The sequence below is a fragment of the Marmota monax genome, unplaced genomic scaffold (genome assembly GCF_021218885.2).
Source record: "Marmota monax isolate L192 unplaced genomic scaffold, Marmota_monax_Labrador192_F-V1.1 WCK01_AAM20220418_F8-fsc00084, whole genome shotgun sequence".
Taxonomy (NCBI): domain Eukaryota; kingdom Metazoa; phylum Chordata; class Mammalia; order Rodentia; family Sciuridae; genus Marmota; species Marmota monax.
Genome location: NW_026694575.1, coordinates 4,885,342 through 4,907,162, shown reverse-complemented (window position 1 = coordinate 4,907,162; position 21,821 = coordinate 4,885,342). Strand labels below are relative to the sequence as shown.

The 21,821-nt window shown below is 45.3% G+C and overlaps 1 protein-coding gene across 1 annotated transcript in view; it reads right to left on the bottom strand.

Moving 5' to 3' along the window:
* Positions 1-21,821, bottom strand: part of Dock2 (dedicator of cytokinesis 2) — a 409,837-nt gene that overhangs the window by 240,178 nt on the left and 147,838 nt on the right. The window lies entirely within an intron of this gene.

The window sequence follows — 21,821 nt, the reverse complement described above, 5'->3', positions numbered from 1 at the left end:
TTTAACGAAAAGAGAAATCATGCATATTCTGACCATGAACATGGCTGTAATCCACAGTCACTGCTCTGTTTGTATTCCACACAAGAGGTATTTTCAATTTCTTTCTTATCTTGAAGGCACTGCAAACACTTACCTAGAAAGAAAATATCTAACTGCGAAAAGATATCGGTAGCTATCATCTAAAGCAGTTGCGCTCTCTTCCTTTGGCCTCTAGAGATAATGCGATTTTTCATGAGTTCTGAGTTTAGGGTCTGGCTCCTTCCCTCCTGTTTGGACTAGTTTCTGTCCTGAAAGACCTCACTGGACCAGCTGTGATCCTCTGCAAGTTGCAGAGTTGGCCAAGGTCACTCAGTGCAGTGGGAGTCAGGGATCGCAGAGGTCAGGCAGGGGAGTGCCACACCCCACCTTCCCGGTTCTCCTCCTCACCATTCCCCAGGCAGGATGCGGGCTGTGCCTGCCCTTGACCATGAGCAGCCTGGCTTCACACCAGCCGTCCATGGGAGAAGAGAGCTGGAGCAGTTGGCAAAAGACAGGATAAAAGGAAAAGAAGACTTGGGTTCTGATTCTGCCCCTGCTGCACACCTGACGAAGCTAGAAGTCTTACTGTGTGCTGAGCTCTGTGCACAAACACTGGTGTCTTGTGCATTTAACTTTTGATAAAACCCTCTGAAGCCCTGGGTACGGAACAGGAAGACTGGAGCGGTTTAGGGTAATAACTTGCCCAGGAATGATCCACTCACAGGTGGCCAAGCCAGAACCCAAGTTCGGTGCTGCCGAATTCTGGGCTCTTTGCACACGTGAAGGGTGGTGCTGCTGGTGGATGGGTGCCTTGGGCCCTCAGCATTCCCTCTGACAACCGTTTTCAGGACTATGAAAAGTGCAAAGAAAAAAGAGAGAAAGAAGAAGAGGAGGGGAGGAGGAAGAGGAGAGGAGGAAGAGGAGGGAGAAGAGAGGAAGGAAGAGAAGGAGGAGGAGGAAGAGAAGGAGTGTGAGAAAGAGGAAGAGGAGAAGGGCAGGGAGGAGGAGAGGGAGGAGGGGGAGGAGGAGCTAAAGGACAGAAAGAAAGAAAAAGCCTCTCTTTGCACAGAGACTATGCAGTTGCCATTCACTACATTCGCCTTGTCTGCCGTTGACCTAGATCACTCTTAGCTGTCTGAGTCTCAGTTTCTCCAGCTCTACATTGGACATAACAGTACCCATAATATGAAAACTGTTTTTGAGAAACTGTGGTAATTCTCACACTGATGGTTAAATTTTTTTGTGAGCATTTACTCCGCCATGCCCGCTTCTAGGGATTATGCAAGCCACTCTGAAAATAGGGAAATATGTCCATTATTCCAAATTACGAGTGAGGAAACTGGCTCTGGCTCTGGTCATACATCATATAAGTGCCAATGCAAGTCCCAGTCCAGGCTTCCTGGCTGCAGCCCAGGCTTGCCATGCCACTACTTCCAGGTCTAGGATGTGGCAGTACTTTACAAATAGCAGATAATTCTAAAAATCTGCCCAAAGAACATCATAAGACACTTCTATTCAGAGCTGTTTATAGCAGTATTGTACTTTTTATAATGTCTATATGTAGCAAGCAAGATAAATGTCCTCAAATCAGGAATCCCATCATACACCTGATGGTCAATCCATAAAATGGAGTAGAGGAAGGGAGACAGAACTTGACTTGGAAAGGGATCCTTAATGTAATCAGTAAGAGACCTCAGTGCACTGTTTATAATATAATCCCATTTATTTTGGTAGATATTTTTCTGTATCCAAAAAGTCTGAGGAAATGTCTGTCCAACCATTAACAATGATATCACTGAGCCCAGCGGGTGGGAAAGGAGAGGGAGAGATTGGTGTTAGAGCAATAATTTTACTTCCTATGGTTTGTTGGAAATTTTCACAATTATTGTGCATGATAAAGGCAATAGAACTATTCTCTGATTAGAAAGTAATGAAAGTCTGTCTGCAACAAGAAGGAACCTTGTTCACCAGAGACTTTATGGATATGTCCCAGGGCCTATAGCCTTATGCCTGGGAGGGGGGTTGAATTCTGGGGACGTGGCTGTCCACTCACTCACTGTCCTGAGGCCCCGCCCCCATGCTGGGGCTATAGACATAACCTGGTGCTCACAAGCTGGATGGCTGTTGTCAGTGTTATTAAACTGACAGAAGAGAACTACAAAGTAAATGAGTTAACATTTTTTAAAAGGCACAACTATGTAATTTTTATTCCATTTACCAAATGCTTTTAACTTCCATTTCCTGGCAGATGAAAAAAAAATGTTCTTAAATCAACCATTAAAAAAAAAGAAACATAACAAAACCTCTCACATTCAACAATAACACAAATCTCATATGCTTAGAGCAAAACATTGTTTTTATTCAGATCTGTATGTTGCTTTGTGAGGACTTTTATTAAAATACACTGGGAACTCCAACCTGCAGCCTAAAGTAAAAAGAATTACAGCTCCCAAAGTCTGTAAGCCCAACATCTTAATGCTGATAGATGAAGAGTGATGGGGGCTACTCAGGAAGGTGTACCTGGGAGATGCTTCACTTGGGGTTTTTTCCTTTGAAACAAACCATTTATGGGAATTGCATAACAAGATACATATAAAGAACACAACCAACATTTGCTAAATTAAGCAAATTTGCTTACCATGTGTGAGGCAACATGTCATGAATTTTATATTGTTTATCACAATGTATCTGATGAAAACACTGGGGATAAGCATGACCCTATTTTAAGGCCCTCTGGACCCTGATTTCCTCCTGAGCTCCCTTCTCCATCTCTCTCTCCTGCCACTGACAACCCAGGGTTTCTTCTTCCTGTATTTCCTTTTGTTTTGCATTTGTTTTGTCATCTTAGGTGCAATAAGATCCATCCTAATGATTGTCATCCTTGGATATTTACTGAGCATATAATACATTCCAGGCACTCTGAGTGCATGAACCATCTCATTGAATTCTTCAGTTTTGCAGATGTGAAGCACTGGGGCTTCCCACATTGCAAATGAGGGAATTCAGAGGTGACATGGCTTGTCCAGAGTCATAGATAGCGCTGTAGGTGACAGAGCTGGATGGGAATCCATATCATCTTGGTGGTAAGGTTCTTGCATTGGGTACTAACTTTTTATAGCAATAATTTATTATTGCTAGATATTGTACATGATAAAGGCAATAGAACTATTAAAATATTCAAATACAAGAAGGGAGGTAAGAGTCCATGAATCAGGAGTCCTATCATAAAATGATAGTTTAGTCACACCCTGGAATAGAAGGTGGTGGGTATGTTTGCCCAGGGCCCTACAACTCCAGGCTCCTTCTCAGGAAAAATGGGTTCATCCACTTTACAATCTTAAACTGTTCCGCTCACCCCTGTTTCTTAGAGCTCTTTGGACAAAGAGGCAGGCTCTAGACAGTCCTACTTTTGAAGGCCCATCTCACATCATATGTCAATGATGTGGAAAAGAAAAGTTCCTCACCAATAAATGTAATCCAACTGCCTAGGAGGTGGCTGTAGCTGACTAGCTGATACACTGTTCATTTTGCAAATACTTAAGCAGCTGTTAATTTCAGTTCTGCATTTTTTCCTATTTTGGCATTAGCTAATCATACGAAGCTAAAATACCCATAGGCTTTCTTGGTTCTGTATCTAAACTGTACTAAAATGTACCTGTCAAACCATCAGGTGCAAAGGGCACCAAATGAGCAAGTGGCCCTGCAGCACCAGACTCCTTGAGGCTTTTACTGCAGAAATGGGAGTCTGTGAGCTATTTGTAGCATTAAAAAAAAAAAAAAACTTAACAGAAACTTGACACTTCTTGTTAGTATTACTGTAGGGACCAGTTAAAGTGCCAAGAGTCCTTCTTTGCATGAGAACAAAGTAAATTTTAGGTAGGCAACGTGTTTAACTCCACTGGTCAGGAAATTCTGAAAACTTTCAGAAAATTCTGGTGCTTACATAGAATTGATCTTTGTTCATGAGTGAGCAGATTTCTTAATGTTTAACACCTGCTGCTTGTTTGGGAGACAGCATATTTTAAAACATGCATTTGCCGGGCACAGTGGCACATGCCTGTCATCCCAGTGACTGGGGAGGCTAAGGCAGGAGGATCTCAAATTCAAATCCAGCCTCAGCAAAAGCAAGGCAGAGAACAACTCAGTGAGACCCTGTCTCTAAATAAAACACAAAACAGGGCTAGGGATGTGGCTCAGTGGTTGAGTGCCCCTGAGTTCAATCCCTGGTACCAAAAAAAGAAAAGAAGAACTTGCACTCATGGACAGAGGGTAAGAAAAGGACTACCTGGTGGTGTAGACCCTGGGTACTATTGATCTAGGAAGCCATCTAAGATATGGCTTCCAGGCCCTCTGGACCCTGATTTCCTCCTGAGCTCCCTTCTCTCTCTCTCTCTCTCTCCTGCCACTGACAACCCAGGGTTTCTTCTTCCTGTATTTCCTTTTGCTTTGTGTCTGTTTTGTCATCAGACTTCATCTATAATCCCAAGATGACTTCAGTCATAGGCAGGGTAGGTATCTGCGGGGACCAGCATGATTTTTCCCACCCCACACCTACCTGTAGCTCATTACCATTACTTGCACTTCCATTGACAGGACCTCATTCTTTAACTTAGCCTAACTCTCTCCCATTAAAATGGAGTCTTGAGTGAGTGATTCAGGATTAGACTCTAAGCTCCTCGAAGGCAGGAGGTTATAATGCACACTGTCCCACCTGTCCTCCTCACACTCCTGAGCAACACCAGTGAGCTCCCAGAAGACAGGGATTAGCTCTGCCTCGATATTGTGGCTTCAACACCCAGCACAAGAAGCCGACACAGAATAAAGCATCACCATGATCTTATCAAGTGAATGTCGACTCTAGAAGTTAGTTAGCTGAGAAAGCTAAGAGGAGGTGAAGAGTAACCTGGGAGGTGTTCTTAGGTGAGGAAACAGGATGGAGACTCTGGAAGCTTCTTGGCATGGATTTCCTCAACTGCACTGGGACACAGCTTGACCTCACAACAGAACGAGGGGTTCTTATGGAAAAAGAGTAGCCAAAAATGTATAGGATCTCCTCCTCTCCTTCCTACAGTGATGTAGCCCTAATCATCCCTCCACCCTCCAGGGGACAGGGACATCAGATAGCTCATTCAACAACTGATAAGGTTTCCTCAGCAGGATCTCCCCAAATCAAAACTCCTCTGTCCCTGTGCTTTAACATGGACTCTTCCTGCAAATTCCTTCCAATTGGGGCTGACATAAAACCAAGCTTGGGGACATGAAACGCCCCAGTGTCTGTACCTCAGCCGGGATTCAGCTGTTCCCATTAACTAATCCACCTAGGGGCTGATTATGCCAGAAACTTTAGAAAAGTCACCAGCAATAAGGGGTTTTAGAATCTCACCCTTGGACTTCTTTTCCTTTGACAGGAAGGGATGGAAGAGGTATGTCAATCTCAAGTTCAAGAGACTTGGCCAGAAAAAGCCTCCAAGTCTGAAGAATAAATGTGTATCCTCTGATCCAGGCGTGCAGCCACCCACACATGCTGCTCTTTCACTTTGGACTGGATAGAATCAAAGCCCTCCCCAGAAAGCAGTCTCTATTAAGAACAAGCCACAGAGGAGCTGTGTCCCTATCCATGGTCCTGAAAATTTGCTAAACACTCTTTTCTTTTCATTATGAGATGTTCTCCCTCCCAACCCCCGTCGTGTGTCTGTCTGTCTGTCTGTCTGTCTGTCTGTCTGTCTCTCTCTCTCTCTCTCTCTCTCTCTCTCTCTCTGTTTGTATTTCTTTCTTTGAAGGGTGTCATTGAACCCAGGGGTGCTCTACCACTGAGCTACATCTCCAGCCCTTATTTTTTTTTATTTTGAGAGAGAGTCTCACTAAGTTTCCAGGCTGACCTTGAACCTGCCATCCTCCTGCCTTGGCCTCCTGAATCACTGGGATCACAGGTATGTGCCATCAACATCTGATGTATGTTTCCATTTTAATGCTCAAATACCATATATGATTTTTTTTCACTATTTTCTAATTGTAACCTGTGATTTCAACATAGTTTAAAAGTTCTATCATATTTTTAATACCACCATCCTCAGCCAATTCTTTCTGGAAAATTTAGGCTGTGAGCTCCCACTTCCTCCTCTTTCTCTGACCAACCTATACATCTTCACTAAATGTGGGAGTGGTAAATGTAGTTTATTTTTCTTCATTTATTTTGAATTTCCCATTTGATCTATGGTTTCTGGGGCATTTCCAGATGAAAAGAAGATAGCCACCCCATTTCCCAGTCTCCATAATATATTCATGCACCCACCCACTTTTAATCCATGGTTCTCATCCTTCCCCAGCTAGTTGGTGAGCTGGGCAGCCGTTCCTACCATGTTTGGCCACTTTGATTCTCTACCAGCACAGCCCAGCCTAACTGGGTGGTGCAATCAGTTCATCTTGAACCAAATCCATGCGTTCATTCTGTGTGCACATTAAGGGTTTCTTTGAGATGAGGTTGTAGCATCTGAAAGTTGCCACCCACTCCCAGTTCTGAGATCCAGGGGGAATTTGGATCCTTGGGGCTGCCTATACTGTAGGCTTCTGTTCCTCCCCAAGCCCCTCCCTCCCAACAATGAGGTGGCCCAGAAACTATTTAGTATAATTCAATACCTCAAGAAATATTCTCTGAGCACTTACTTCAACCATCTACATGGTTGCATTTTTAGAATGAACTGGGGATTTTCTAAGTATATAAATACATTCATGCCCAGGGTCCACTGCAGACCAATTCTAAATCTCTGAGTGTGATGCCTAGGGATTGCTATTTTTTTGAACACTCTCCAAATAAATTCTGATCTGTAGCCAGAGTGGACTCACTGTGTTCCATGCTCTGTCCTGGGCACTTGGGAATCGTAACAGGCCACCATGAGTTAGCAATGCATGCTTAGAGAAGAACTACACAGGGAGGAAAGGGCCACAGCAGAGTCATCTAGTGTGCTTCCGGAAGCCATGGAAGGGGATGGACAACCCAATCCAGGGGAAGCCGGTAAGGGGTCTTACGAGAGCTGTCAGAAGCTGCAGGGAGAAATGTGCATCCAGGAGCTCTTGGCAGTGGGAGTTGAGGCCTTTTACAGTGCCTTCCACATTAGGGTGCAGCCCAAGAGCACATGGCTTAACCATTATTTCTTCCCTGACCACCCGTTCTCTCAGCTTGTGTCCAGATCAACCGATCCTGGATTCTGACCTGCTCCCCAGAACTCTGATTATCATCCTCCCACAGTCGTGGCTGTGCGTGAAGCAGGACTCATTACAATGTCACCTTGCACCGAGGGCAGCTCCCTGGGGGAGCTTTGTCCTCTGGGTCTGGGGAGATTTTGCTTCTCCCTGATTCTAGCCCAACCAGTCTGGGGTAGCTCGTCCTCCCCAAAGAACGACCAGAAGTGAGATGATGAGAATACGCTTTGCCTGTGTCTGAATGATCCTCCTCACTGGTTGTCTGACAATCTCCTACTCACCAGTCAAAACCCATGACTCCACAACCCCCTTCAGGCAGCCTTTCCTGACTCCCTGACCCTGGATCCCACCTCACCCCTGGCTTTTCTCTTTGATTCCCTTCAAAATCTCGTTCACATTTCTTGTAAAGAGGGGACCACATCTTTCCATCTTCAAGCTTCAAGCTGTAGCATCATGCTTGGCACTGAGCAAGCTTTAGGTACGTATATGAATACTGAAGACCTGAAGTGCAGGCACCAATGGCGGATGGGTAGCTGGGCGGACGGATGAAGGGATGACTGGATAAGCACATGACCTCGCTTCACTCTACTTCATATCTTAACAAATCAGAGTTTGATGCAAAATAAGAACTATGCCAAGTTATCTAGACCTAAACACCAAAAGTCACCAGTGACCACTCTGCTTTCTCCTCATGTGCACCACCTTCCTCTGTCACCTTTACCTTGTAGCCATGAGGCTGTGGCACTACAACTTGTCCTCCAGGAGAGATTTCAAGCAGATCAGTAACTTGACTTTGGGGGTACTGGGAATATAATTGCTATTCTTCTCCAACCTTCCTTGAATTATGCCATTCTGTGCTCAGATATGATGTACCCTTCTGTTGCCCAAGCCTGACTCTTCATAGGGAACACTCAGCTTCCACAGAGGCTGGCTTCTGACTTGGCTCCTGGGCTATCTAGTGCCTCCCCCTGACTCCATTGTTACCTACTCACAATCACAGTGACCTTTATCAAACCAGAGAAGGCTATAAACAATAGCAGCCTTGCTGGCATTTGTACATTTCTGAACCCTCACAAAAAATGCATAGGATAAATTATAGCATCAAACAAAATCAGCTGTCTCTTTATCCATTTGATTACACCTCTAAATTATGCAGAGCATTCTTTAAAAACATCCATTATTCATTGTACAAGCATTACCAGAAACACAAATGAAATAATATAGCCATAAGCTCAGCATTTACAGCACATCTAACTTCTCATCCCTCCACGACACACTCAAGTCCTTTCGCACACAGAATCTCTTGGTGGGGTGCAGATGCTGTGCTCGGCTTCCTCCAGTTAACATGCCAGAAGCATTTTTATTAACACACTTGATGGCCTAGAGACAGCTCCTTTCCACTTACCCTTTTATGTGGAGTCAGGGAAAGGTTCAGATTTAGGAGATTAAACTCAGACCCTGCCACTAGCTTGCTCTGTGGCCAGAGACTGCTGAACTCCCAAAGCCTGGGTTTAATCATCAGCAATATGGGGATGCTAACACCTACACTCAGGATCATGGTAAAAATCAGTTGACCTCTATACATAACAAATGGGCACAGTGTTTGGCTTCCAATGAGCATTCACTAACAACTGACTCAAGGATAATGTTACATTAATATTTTTAAAACATAAGATCAAATACAAAGCTTGCATGAGAGTTAAGATAAACAGAACTCCCCCTTCTGGGTTCACTGACAAACACTGAGTGGTTCCCCTTCCTTGTCCACAGTATGGAAGAACTCTAAATGACTGTGGTCCCTCCTCACTCTTTGATAGACGGGTTTGAATGGCCTGCCCAGCACACAGAGACTGTCGGAACTAGACCTGGAAATAAAACCCACTTGTTCCCAAAAGCTGCTACAAGGCCCTGATACAACAACCATCTTCCCCATAACCAACCAAGACAGCAGACCTTATCAATCAACCAATCAATCAAATACATTCTGAGGGCAAGAGGGAAGGAAAAAAGAAACACACTCAGTATCATGCTTAGTGACTTCAGAGTTATGATAACAAAAGACCACTGAGACATAAACTGAGGCTTAGAGAGGCCACTCAGTTTCTCCAAGATCACACAGCTGGTTTATGGTAACACTGGGATCCAAACACATGCCTACATGTCCCCGAAGTCCATAATCTTCCTACTGGAATTGAACTCTATGCAAACTAACCAGGCACTCTGTTAGTATAGAGCAGTGCATAGGGCAGACGCAGTCCTTGAGCTCCTGGGGCTTATTGTCTATGGAGAAAACAGACACTGCAAAGGCAAGCCAAGTGTGTCCAGTGCCACCTACAGCGAAGTGCATACAGTGCTGTAAATTACACAGGGACCATGAGAAAACAGGGCCTCTAATCTCAGCTCCAAAGTTTACTCACATTCTAGGTGAGGCATGCTCACATTGGCTGGCCTGAGAACACGACCACCCCTGGCAGATTACTTCCCTGGGAAAGTGCATGCTGAAGTCTAACCTGATGTCTCAACAGCTTGCAGCTTTGGGAGCCTCACAGCTCTCCAGTCGGTACTTGCTTTTTATATAGCATCTTAATGCCAGGGTGGCAGATTTACCTTTCTCATTATGTTCTGCTGAGTATAAAAAAATAAAATTAGCGTCAGCATGTCTTTCTAGAAAGCAGACTAATTGAAGATGGGAGGATCAATCAAACCACAGAGATTAATTATTGAGTGTCTACTTGGAATTCAGCCCTGCACCCAGGTAGGCAGGAATATATGAGAAACCCAAGATCAGGTAAGCCCTGTGGGAATCTGCAGAGCAGACTGAGGACAGCCATGGAAGAGTGCTTTTAATACAGGAAAGCCTGGGCCAAATTTCCAAGAGACAGAGGTGGACTATCTGCTGAATGAGGCAGGTGAGTCAGAGACAAGAGAAATTGTCCCAGGCTTCAAAAGACAGCTGTGTTCAACTATTCAGAGCAAACTTCACCACAGCAGTGGTCTGAGTGTCAATCATGCCAGAAGCACGTGATAAGGTGAGCCTGGAAATAATGAATAGGCCACTGAGGGCAAGGACTAGAGCGGGAGGGCACTAACAAGTAAGGTCTCCCTGGTGACTCTGAATAAGAGATTGGCTCCTCTTAATTACCTTTGCATTTCTATTGTCTAGAATGCTGCCTGGCAAGTACAAGGTGCTTAGTTAGCATTGAGTGAGCTGTTGGATAGAAAGACACTGCCTTAGATGAAAAGGGAAATAACCACAACCAGGCTGGTCTTATCTCAGCATGCGCCAGAAAAGTCTAAGATACATGACAAGGAGAAAATGTAAGACTGCACATAATTAAGTGCTAAATTCAATGATGAAGCTCAAAGTTGTCAGAACGCAGCAGAGAAGAAGGATAAGGCGGAGCTAGAAGAACCTGGGGTGATTGTCTAATGAAAGGGAAGTAGGGATAGGCCTGTTCAGAAAACTCTGGCTCTCAGGGGTCATGATTTCAGTGTTTACCCAGGCCAGGCAGATAATTCGAAAGGGCGAATCCTACCTCCTAGAAAACACGAGGAAGTAGTGGGACTGTGGCTTTTGTCAAATATTTCTATGAGCAAAACAGAATATATCAGTGGGCCAGATTCAGATTGCAAACCACCAGTTGGAGGCCTTTAGGACTTGCAGGAGGGAGTAAAAGGGATGCCTTCTAAAGAACACACCATACAGGGCAACCACAAAGAAAGAGGAAGAAGCACGCGGGCCCAGGGTGGTGTGAGAGTGGGGGGCCTCACCTCCCCAGGATGCAGCATGCCATCTGAGAACAGTGGGGAATATGATTGAAGAGAAAAGCTGTGCTGAGCTGGAATTCCAGGTAGAAGAAATGTTAATAGACGAACTTAGCACACGAACTTAGCACACCAGGTTGCTCAGAGAAGCTATGCTGAAATTAAACTTTTGATTTTCCAATCTGGGTTGCTAAATCAATGGTATTTATCTCTGAGACAGAAGCAATCCAATAACTACTGAGAAAACATCCATTCTAGAACTCTTGGACTCTGCTGGAAGCTTCTGTGGTACCCTCAGATTGCATATGGCAGCTGCAGTCCTACAGACAGCTCAAAAACACCCTCACAAACAGAGCGCCTCCTTCCTCGTTTAACACGTTGCACTTAAGGATTTACATCTACATCAGTTGAGCAAATCAAAGTTATCGTTCCCTCAGTAACTGTAACCTGAACCAAACATAGCTATATTTTTCTGCTGCTGAGCGGGCTTTTAACTCGTGCCTCCCGACTGTGAAGGAGATTTAGTGCAAACATTATGCAAAGAAGCAAGTAGCTGCTCAGTGAAGGTTCAGAGTGTATATGGCCGTTCAACTACTGCTTTTGTGCAAGGCTTCTCTGCAGACAGAAGGCTTTCCCACCATGGGGAGATGCAAGGTGCCACACCCATTCCTGGGTCACAGTCCAGCTTGGTTATTGCAGGTGGTGGGGGTTAATGACAGGTACTCTGCAGAGCCAGCACTGGGAGTGGGTGAGGCACCAGCCTGGGATGCAAAATTAAAGGGGTCCCCCCCTGAATTCTGTAATCAAGACACATAAAATGTAACAGAATGTTATTATTTTTTAAATAAAAATCAATGCAAAAATTTCACAAGGAGGAAAATATCAAAATATTGATTATTTTTACAATGTTACATTCCTCTTTTTTTTTTTTTTTTGATCACTGAATTTTTGAGGCCTGCTTACAGTTTGCCCTCATCCCCAGGCAAGTGCCATGTTGTATCAACCCTGTCCTATCCATGCTGGGTAAACAAGAGGGTGTGAAGAGGACACCATTAGGATGGATGTAGGCAAATCCTTTAAACTTCGGTTGTGACAGATGAAGGAACATTGAATAGCACTTTAAAAAGTGAGATGGAACAAAATGTGGTGGATTATTCACTTTAAAATTGTAGGGAAACTCTGGCCAACTGTCACAGAAGCTGCCTTCTAATTTTCCAAGTGGATCTCCTGAGAATAAATGACCCAAAGACTATATGGTAAGCAAAGTCTAAGACTTACCCACTCTCCAAGGCCACCAAAGCAAAGGTGACTTGTAAGTCACACATGCTGACCTAGAAATTGCTGTATGGACAGCATCATCAAATGGCCCATGTGAAATGCTGCAGCCTGCCAGGTATTTGAGAAGGGACCAGGACAGGGCCATATGCTCTTTCCATGGCCAGTCCCCAGCTTCGTCCTGCGTAAGAGCACAGTGATGTTGGCCTAGTCCACCAACCACCTGACTGTTCACTTGGTAGGAAGCTCCACCAGCCTCCTAGTGGCTGGGGCAGTTTTTGCAAGTGGAATCCTCTGGGAAGGCTTCTCATCAATCTGTAGATTGTAATTGATAAACCAGAGAAAATCCTTTCTCCACACACTGGGACAGGTATACTAGTCACTGTCTGAATTCACTCTTTGTGAGTAATCATCATTTTTAAATGCTTTTAAAATAAGCCTTCAAAAAAGTTTTCATTTTGAAATAATATTAGACTTTCAGAAAAGTTGTGGAAATAGTTGAGTGCTCCTACGTTCCCTGTCCTCTAATACAAACATGGCACAATGATCAAATCAGAAAATTCACACAGGTACAAAACCACTAACTCAACTGCAGATTTCACTCATTTTGCCAGCTATGCATCCAGTACCTATTTTCCGGTCCATGAGCCAATTCAGGACCCCACACTGTTTCCCAGGTTCTCTCCATCTGTGTAGCACTTCAGTCTTTCACCCTTTATGACCTCAAATTTTGGAAATACTGGTCTGTTATTTTGTAATAATCCATAACCGGGGCTTGTTTACTATCTTATAAGATTGGGGGGGAAAATTTGGGGCAAAAGTCCCTGTCACAGCAGCGGTCTATCCTCAGAGCAGACGTAGCAGGCATTTGATGCGGATATATTTCCCTTCTGCTGATCTTTTCTTCACTTGGGTGATATCAGGCATATCATGGTATATTGGTTTTTTTGGGTTTTATCTACAGTTTCTGGCTCAAAACTCCCTGGCCAAGGCAGGCCATAGAAACTAGAATCTCTTCTCCAAAGTGGTCATCGAGACTCTAATCTACCCCTACCTTGGAGCTGGTCATAAGGAAATTCCCTGACCTGCCTTGTCTGATAGTAGATCTCAGACCCCCACTTCAGAAGGGGTCCTGCCATCTGCACTCAGGGAAGGACAGGCCTTGCTGGGTTCCCCCTCCTAGGCTATGAGCAATTACACCCATGCAATGAAGTCTCCATAAAATCCCCTAAAAACAGGAGGGTCCAGGGATCTTCCAGGTGGAGGTTCTTGGAGGGTGGCACTCCCAGGTATGGCATGGAAGCACCATACCTCTCCTCCCCTACCTTGCCCTGTGGATCGCTCATCTATAGCTCTGGAGATCTTTTACAACACACCATTAAGCAGGTGATTCCAGAGCAGGGGTTGTAGGATTCCTGATTGTATACCAGCTGGTCAGAAGCACAGGTGAAGCCACCTGGGGCTTGCAACTGGCATCCAAAGTGGGGACAAGTGAGACTGAGCCCTTGCCCTGTGGGATCTGATTCTGTCTCCAGGAAGAGAGTGTCAGAAATGCCCTGAATGAAAGGATACCCAGCCACTGTCCCCTGCAGAATGGACTTTTTACCTGGCATCAGAAGCGATCTGTGTTGTGAGAGCAGAGTGGGGGAAACTGAGTCAGAGTTTGTTTTGTTTTTTACTAACCATGCCTGTCAGGCATCTCCACAGCAAGTCACCATCTTTCCTGTGCCATTGAGAAGCAGGCACCTGGCAAGGTACTCTGAGACTATGCTAACATCCTCTTTCTTATTGTACTTTTCCATTGGTTAAATATCCATTGATGGTTCTTCCTGGTAACAAAACATACCCTGGTGTTCACCTAACCAAAGTCAATCTTTAAGTCCCCTTTTTAAGCTCCCTGGCAAGCCAGCCTTTCCCACATCTGTGGAACCAGACAGCTGGATCAGACCCCGCACATCCATGGACCCTTCACCTGCTGCAGGGATCAGGATTCCTTCTCCCCCTGGCCTGAAGAAGCCATTTCTAATCAATCAGTGAGAACAGCCATGAGCAATGAGCCAACTTCCCGGCCTGGCCCAGCCCAGGTGGTATTTAGTTTGACTTAAACTTGACACATCTGTGCAGCTTTTTGACCTGTCCTAGGAGACCCCATGGACCACAGCACATTCAGTCACTGGAGAGTAGAGAAGTGCCCAGGCAGCTCCTCTGGGCTTCTGGATTTTTCTTCTGGGCAATGCCTTAGAGTTCTGGCAGTGGTGTGCAGGGATACCATTATCAATTGGCTCCCCGGGAAGAAAAAAACAATAAAAGCTTCAATATATAATGTTTCCCCATTTTTGAGCTCTAAATACCCTTGTGGTTGATTCCAGCACTCAGTAGAATTTCTGCCATTCAGAGACAACAGGTGCAAGTAACCCCACTCATGTGGATGAGCATAAAATGCAGTAAGATAATTAGAAAGTTTCTGAGTATCTATTACCTTGATTTCAAGATGGTTTGCTTAATTATTGATTTAAATAAATTTTTAAATTTTAATTAAATTTAAGTTCACAAAACTCTTAAACATTTAACACATGATTCTCATGAGCCTCAGTTCTGGAACATGCCCCCTGAAAAGGTAGGATGATGCCTTTCTCCAGTCTCTCCAGGACCCCCACCCCGGGGCCAGAAGCCCTGCTGGGGAGGGCTGTACTCCAGCTGGCCACAGGCTCTGTTGTCTTTTGGCAGACCTGCCATGGAGCCCAAGGCCCCAAAGCATCTGGCTGCTGCCAGGGCCGGCTGAAGGTCACCTTCAGCGCAAATGGGGCTGCAGAGCCCTTGCTAGGCTCAGTACCCATCTACTACGCTCCCGGGAAGCCACTGACCCTTTGCCAGTTTTGGAAGAATTACAGAATTATGTTTAGAAGCAGCACAGGAGGGAAGGGAAACAAGAGGGAAGAAGACAGCCACATGTTTAGAGTTGGGCGACAGCCAGCCACTGGCTGATGTCCTCACAGTGCCACACCCCGATGCCCTGGAGAACCAGCACCCCACTCTACAGAGAGCATAGGTGATTTCCCAGGATTCCACAGCTCCAGCCCACATGATAGGCACTCTCTAAACCTATGGGTGATGATCCATGAATTTGTTCTGGCTGTGAAACTTGTACCAGGGAAATGTGCTGGTGAGACAGTAGAGTGGAAGGTGAAGTAGAAAACCCAGTATGTGTGAGAAGCTGGTGGCCAAACTCCCCCAGGAATTCTTCCTGCAGGGACTCCTGAACTTCAGTGCCTTGCCACTCAGCCTCTCTGAGGCTCAGCCTCCTCATTGGTAAAATGGGGAAAATAAAACCTATCTCCCCACATGGTGGCCAAGAACAAGCGACTGTGATGCCACCATCCCTGGGAAGGGCCCATCTATCACCAGGGAAGCCACAGGAAGAGAGAGGGGGTAAAAGCAAAAGGTCACAATAGAAGTAGGGGATTCTCAACTAGCTCAGCTTGAAGTTTGGGACAGCATTAGCTGCTCTTTGGAATGCACCACAGAAAAAAAGAATTTCAGCAAGGCTTGTCTCCTGCCTTTATTTGAAATATAAGGGAGTAGACAGGTTAGAAGAAATCTCTGTTGCTTTGCAGGGTGGTATTGATTCCTGGGATTCAATGATAATGAAAGGGACCAGCAGCAAATGCCCTTCCACTATTTGTTGGGCGAGCTGCCCCCAGATCCTTAGAGACCCACAACTCAGGGTGGCCCAGGGAGGTGGACTTCAGAAGGCACTGCAGGTAGCTTCTTCCCACAGGGTAGGGCAGGGAGCAAGATACCCTGAAGTCCTCTGACTTCTGCTGAAATAGAGCTATCACCACCCACTGGGACCATAACAAAGCCCTAGATGCTGATGCCTTTTACTGTCAAGTCTGCCCCTCTTTGAAGGAGGAATGTATGTAAGAGAGAGAGAGAGAGAGAGAGAGAGAGAGAGAGAGAGAGAGAGAGAGAGGCGCTTGGGAGCATATTCATGCTCCCAGAACCACACATGCACATTCACATTAGACAAACCACCCACAGGGGTAGCCATGGGAGAAGAACATGGGGGTAAAAGGTAAGAAATTGTTAAATAAAAGTATAGAAGGCTTTTTTATTTTGACTGAGCTCCAGTACTGGGCCCAAACCAAATTGGAATTACCAGTGCTAAATGCCCTATTATCAGAAAATCCCCCAGCAGACCAGTTTTTCCTAAAAACTGAAGATTCATGGAAACCCATTAGAAAGAGCTCAGTTAATCTGGAGCAGCATTATTAAAAAAAAAACAAAAAAACTACTTCCTCTGATTTAACCCTCACAGGAATGGTGGCCTGATGAGATGGGCCCTCAACCAATCCACTTTCGTGCCTCATTCTGTTTGCTGGTTCCTACTCAAGCTACCTTACACACCAACTGCTCTGAGCTCTCCAGATTTTTTGAACAGATGTTCCTCTATTCATTAATCACTAACAAAAGCCAATTAGATTACCAAAATCAACTTAATAAAATTTTGATTTTGGGTAAAATATACACAAAAAGCAAGCAAAGGCCTGCTTTCAGGAAGATGTGTCAGAAACCAAAGAGGGGGACTAATTCAACCCTCACCTCTTGACATCCAAAGAGTGTCTAAAAGAGGAAGCACTCCCTCCTGGCACCCAGAGCGGAAGCCCTGCTGTTCTTTTTTTTTTTTTTTTTTTTTGCGGGGTGGGGGGGATTTCATTCATTTATTCCTTCCTTTAACAGATGGATTTGTGAGCCAGGTGCTGTGTGGGATGGGCAAGGGGTAGCACCAAAATGACAGAAGATGACCACTCTGGGCTACAAAGGAGCTGGCTGCTCCCAGGAGCACACAGAGGGAGAGGGTTGGAGAAGGTCCCTGGGAGAGTGCAATCAGGTGGCACTGGGCTGGGTGGGTGCAGAGGCAGCACATTCTGGGATAGAAACTTTAAGCTCAGCAGTGGGCAGTGAGCTGCACCCTGGAGGAATCAAGTAGATAGAGAGGAAGATGGGGAGCGCAGGCAGAGAGGCCAGCAGGAGGCTCAAAGGGGTCAACTCCGCAAAGCCCAGGGTGAAGTCAGCTGTCTGAGCTTCCATGCTCAAAGCCTGGCAAGGGACATGCACAGAACTGTGTAGCACACACAGGAATGAAAACACCAAGGAGAGAGTCTTTAATTCTGCCCCTGCCCCCCAGGGGTGGGAGGAGGAGATGGAATTGAGAAAATCTCAGAAGGAGAGTACTCTGAGCTAAGCCTAAAAGGAGGGCTGGGGTCCTATCTGCATAGAAGGGAGGAACTAGGGAGAACAATCAGCATAAGAGACTGCCTGGCAATGTGTTCCCTACTAGAGGGATGAATAATGGTGTCAGAACCCTCAAACGTGCATGACTAACAGAGGGGGGATCCCCACCACTTGCTCTGCCTGGTCACTATAACTGCAAGGGATCTTTTCAAAGGTGATTCTGGGTATCCCTAGCTCCATGATTCAGAGACAAACACCATCAACTTCCTCTTGAGAATTAGGAGTCATCTTAACTCACTTGAGATTGCTGAGCAGAGTACAAAAATGACGACTCTCTTAGCGAAATGAAACATAAAAAATGAAAACCCTGCTTTAAAAGGAGAAAAAATTAACTCCCTCTGGGCCTGATGGGAAATTAAATTTTATGATTTACTCAGCAGCCAGTCAGGCACAGAATGAAGTCCCTGTGAAAGGACCTTTCAAAGTAACCACAGTTGACAACTAGACTTGCTCAGTAGGGGGTGGGGGTGAAGAAAAGAGTTCAGGGGGTTGGTATCAGGTCTTTTATCCTCCACCTGAGCTGGGCTCTTTCATATGCTAAGTGGACTCTCTCAAGCTGGGCTAGGGAATTCAACACTATCATTAAAAAAAAAAAATCAACACCCAGACTAAGGCATCAAGTCCCCCACCCCCAGTCACATGCCACCCAGGATTACACAAAAAAAGGGTACCCTACTGAGCTGGGCTGTAATTACCCCAATAATGACCACTGAAGTCAGCCATCCTTGCCCACCCTCCAAATGGAGGTTGGCTTGGCGTCCTGCAACATAATTGCTATCTTCCACATGTGGTCCACCCTGGTGGTCAGTAGGTGGACAGTCTACTGTGGGGCGGGACAAGGGATTGTTTCATAGTGCCAACTAAGAGCCAGTAATAAATGGCTATTCTATTATTAGCATAGAGGGTGGGAATAACCAAAGAAACACCCAGGGTCATTTGCCCTGGGAGTCTTTTTATATTTTTCTTCCAAGTTTCCAATTTTTTACAGGTCGGTGCCTGTAAGAACCAAATCTAAGGCACATCCTATGGTCTGGATTTTCAAACTCAGGTCTTTGCACATGGCAGGTCCTGCTACCCTACGGAAATGAGTGAGTTGGAAGTCTTTGCTATCTTGTGGGTTTTTTTAAAGCCACACTGGAAGGTGTTAGATTGTATGGACTTAATTTAAGAGCAAAGAATTGAGAATAAATGCAACTGTTCTTTCATTTTCAGTGAACGAATACCGAAGGGGGAAAAAGATCATTTTCGAGCAGCAGCTCTTAAAGTGTGGTCTCTGGGCAAGCAGCAGCAAAGACATCTGAGAACTCATTAGAAAAATAAATGATCAGACTCCCTCCTCCAGACCCAAGATTAAAATCCTGCTGTAGGCACCCAGGTCACTGGGATGTGCACTTCAGTGTGAGGTCTTCTGCACTGGATGTGTGGTCCTTCATCCTGGCTGCCTGTTAGCACTACCTGGCAAACTTCTCATTGCGATGCCCCTGCAGACCCCAGAGCTATTAAATCAGAATGCCTAGCACTGGGCACTGGGCATGCTGCTTTTAAAGGGCTCACCAAATGATGTGAATGCACAGTCAGCATCGAGAATCACAATACTAGAATAAGAGAAATTTAGATTATATGCTTTTGACTTAGGATTTTGGCTCAAAGTAATCACGACCACAGAATGAGTCCTAAGCATCACAGAAGCAGCATTTGAGAGGAGGAGAGAGATTTCTACCTTCTTGAACTGGAGGGGAATGTAAGGCTCATCAGAAGTAATACAGCCTTGTCCCAACTCAGTGGTGACAGTAGCACTTAATAACTCATCCAGCAAAGACAGTTCCTCAACTGACGAGAGGGATGGGCTAGTCCCCACAGTCTGGTCTCAAGATAAAAGCCATGCACTCAGAGGTAGTGAAGAGTGACACCACATTGCATGCAACTGACTCCAGATGCCACAGACCCTAGGGACTTCAGGCCTCCTCACTGCTGTGCAGCCTTGGACCCCTGAGTGCCCAGGGTGCATGGGACAGCAGGCTCTCCCCACTGGCGGCCAGTGTAACAATAGCCTATTGGGGCAGTCCTTGAAGGGGCCACTTCTCTGGGTTTGGCAAATCCTCAGCATCCTACTTTACAAATAAACTGTGGACTGAGGCCACTCTCCTACCCAATTCAAGACCTTTACAATTAGCCCATGATAGCCGGGTTCCTCAAACTGGGGTACACTGGCATAGTTCAAAGGATCTTTGATTTTTTTTCCCTATAATGAAAGAGATCTGAGCATTACTGAAGGATAAGGAACACTGCAAATTGTCTTTTCAACAGAAACAGGCAACACTCCTTAGGATGTTACTGCAGAGATGATAGGCCAGCCTCCACATCCCTACAGGGCAGGAGTCAGACCAAGCTCTCCCTCCAAATGACACTAAGGATCCAGTGGCATAGCTTGGGGCCTATTCAAGCTGGCAAAGTGATGTGCTTCCAGAAACTGCCTCACATCATCACCCAAAGGGTCTTGGGTATCCAGCCCCTTAGGTATTACCTCCTTCCATGAAACAGGGTGGGGATGAGAAAGGGAAGGGGTACCCTGATGCCTATGGTGACAGAGACTTTGCAGTGTGACCAGCCTCCGCTTGAATTTTGATCCTGGCATTTATGTATTGTCTGGTTTTAAATATTAATTAAGTCTATGTCAATTTTTTGAACTGCAAAATAGGAAAATCAAGCCTCAGTGTTTAAGATCAGGGTGGGCAGACAGAATGTATGGATGGCATTTTACACCATGCTGAGAAAACGGCAAATGAAGTAGCAGCTATGATCCCTAATTATTCACCCTGAACACCAGCTGAAGATTCACCTCCTTTGTAAAGGTTTCCTTGAAATAAATTTATTAAAACACACACATACACACACACACAACAGAGAGAGAGAGAGAGAGAGAGAGAGAGAGAGAGAGAGAGAGAGATCGTCGTTTGTAGCTCTAGTACCCTTAGTATGCATGTAGACTCTAGTTATTATATTACAGATTGAATGGCCCTTATCTGAAATGCTTATGATTGAAGTGTTTCAGATTTGGATTGGATTTGGATTTGGAGATATTTGCATATATATAATGATATATCTTGGGGATGAGTCCCAAGTCTAAACAGGAAATTCATTTGTATTTCATATATAGCTATACATACAGCCTGAAAATAATTTTATTCAGTATTTTAGTAATTATGTGCAAGAAACAAGGTTTCAAGGGCTGGAAGTTTCCACTTGTGGCTTGCTCAAAAAGTTGATTATTTACATGTCTGTCACAGTTTTATTAAAGAAACAGACCTTGCTTTCATGTCCCCAATGCCTAGCACGCACTTGGCACATCATATATATTTTTGAGTGAATGAATGTAACAAGATACTGCATTCACCTAGTAAAAAGAAGAATCTTTTAAAAAAAATTTTTAGTGCAGCATAGTTATACATAGAATGGGGTTCATTTGGCATATTCATGAATATGGATCACATAGTTTTCTTCATTTCAATCCCCAGCACTTCCTCTTCTGCTCCACCGCTCCCTCCCCGGATCCCCTTGCTCTACTCTATTGGTCTTAATTAGAATGGCAAGAATTGGGGGGAAGAGACAGGAGAGAGGCCACACAGGAAGAAGCTGATAATACCAGTTGACTATGAGATACAAGCAGTAGAGAATCATAGATGCAGTTCATCCCGAAGGCTCTTTGAGGATGTTCTAGGGAGGAGAGCCTGGGAGGGGCAATGCTTACACGCATACTTAAAGAAGGCTGACAGTTTGCATGGGTCCACATAGCCTTCTGAAACCAATCCCATTGAAGGGCAGACTCCCCTGTGGACACCATCACACACAATAGAGCTGCCGGAGGAGCCACCTCTTCCAGTTCCTAAGAATTCCAGGCCTGCATCTTGTCACTGCCTCGCAGCCGATTCTTGTTTTCTGCAGATTGTACCCTTGAGAAGCCCTCCACCTGCCCCTCTGAGACCAAAACCTTCCTCTTGGTTCCTCTGACTGATCTGTGTGTGCCTGAAGACTACCAAATATACACTGGGTTCACTGCCTCAGCCACCTCCCTGCCACTGTCCTGCTCAATCCGGGAGTATGGGCCTGGGTGAAATGCCCATTCCCCAGGAGCTTGACCATTTTTGCTATGCAGGGGGTGACTGGAGAGACAAAACCCAAATCAATCCATCCAGGAAGCAGGTACAGGTGCTTTCTTGATGGTAGAGGCAGAAGAACAATGACCAACCTGCAAACCAGGGCTCAAGCAC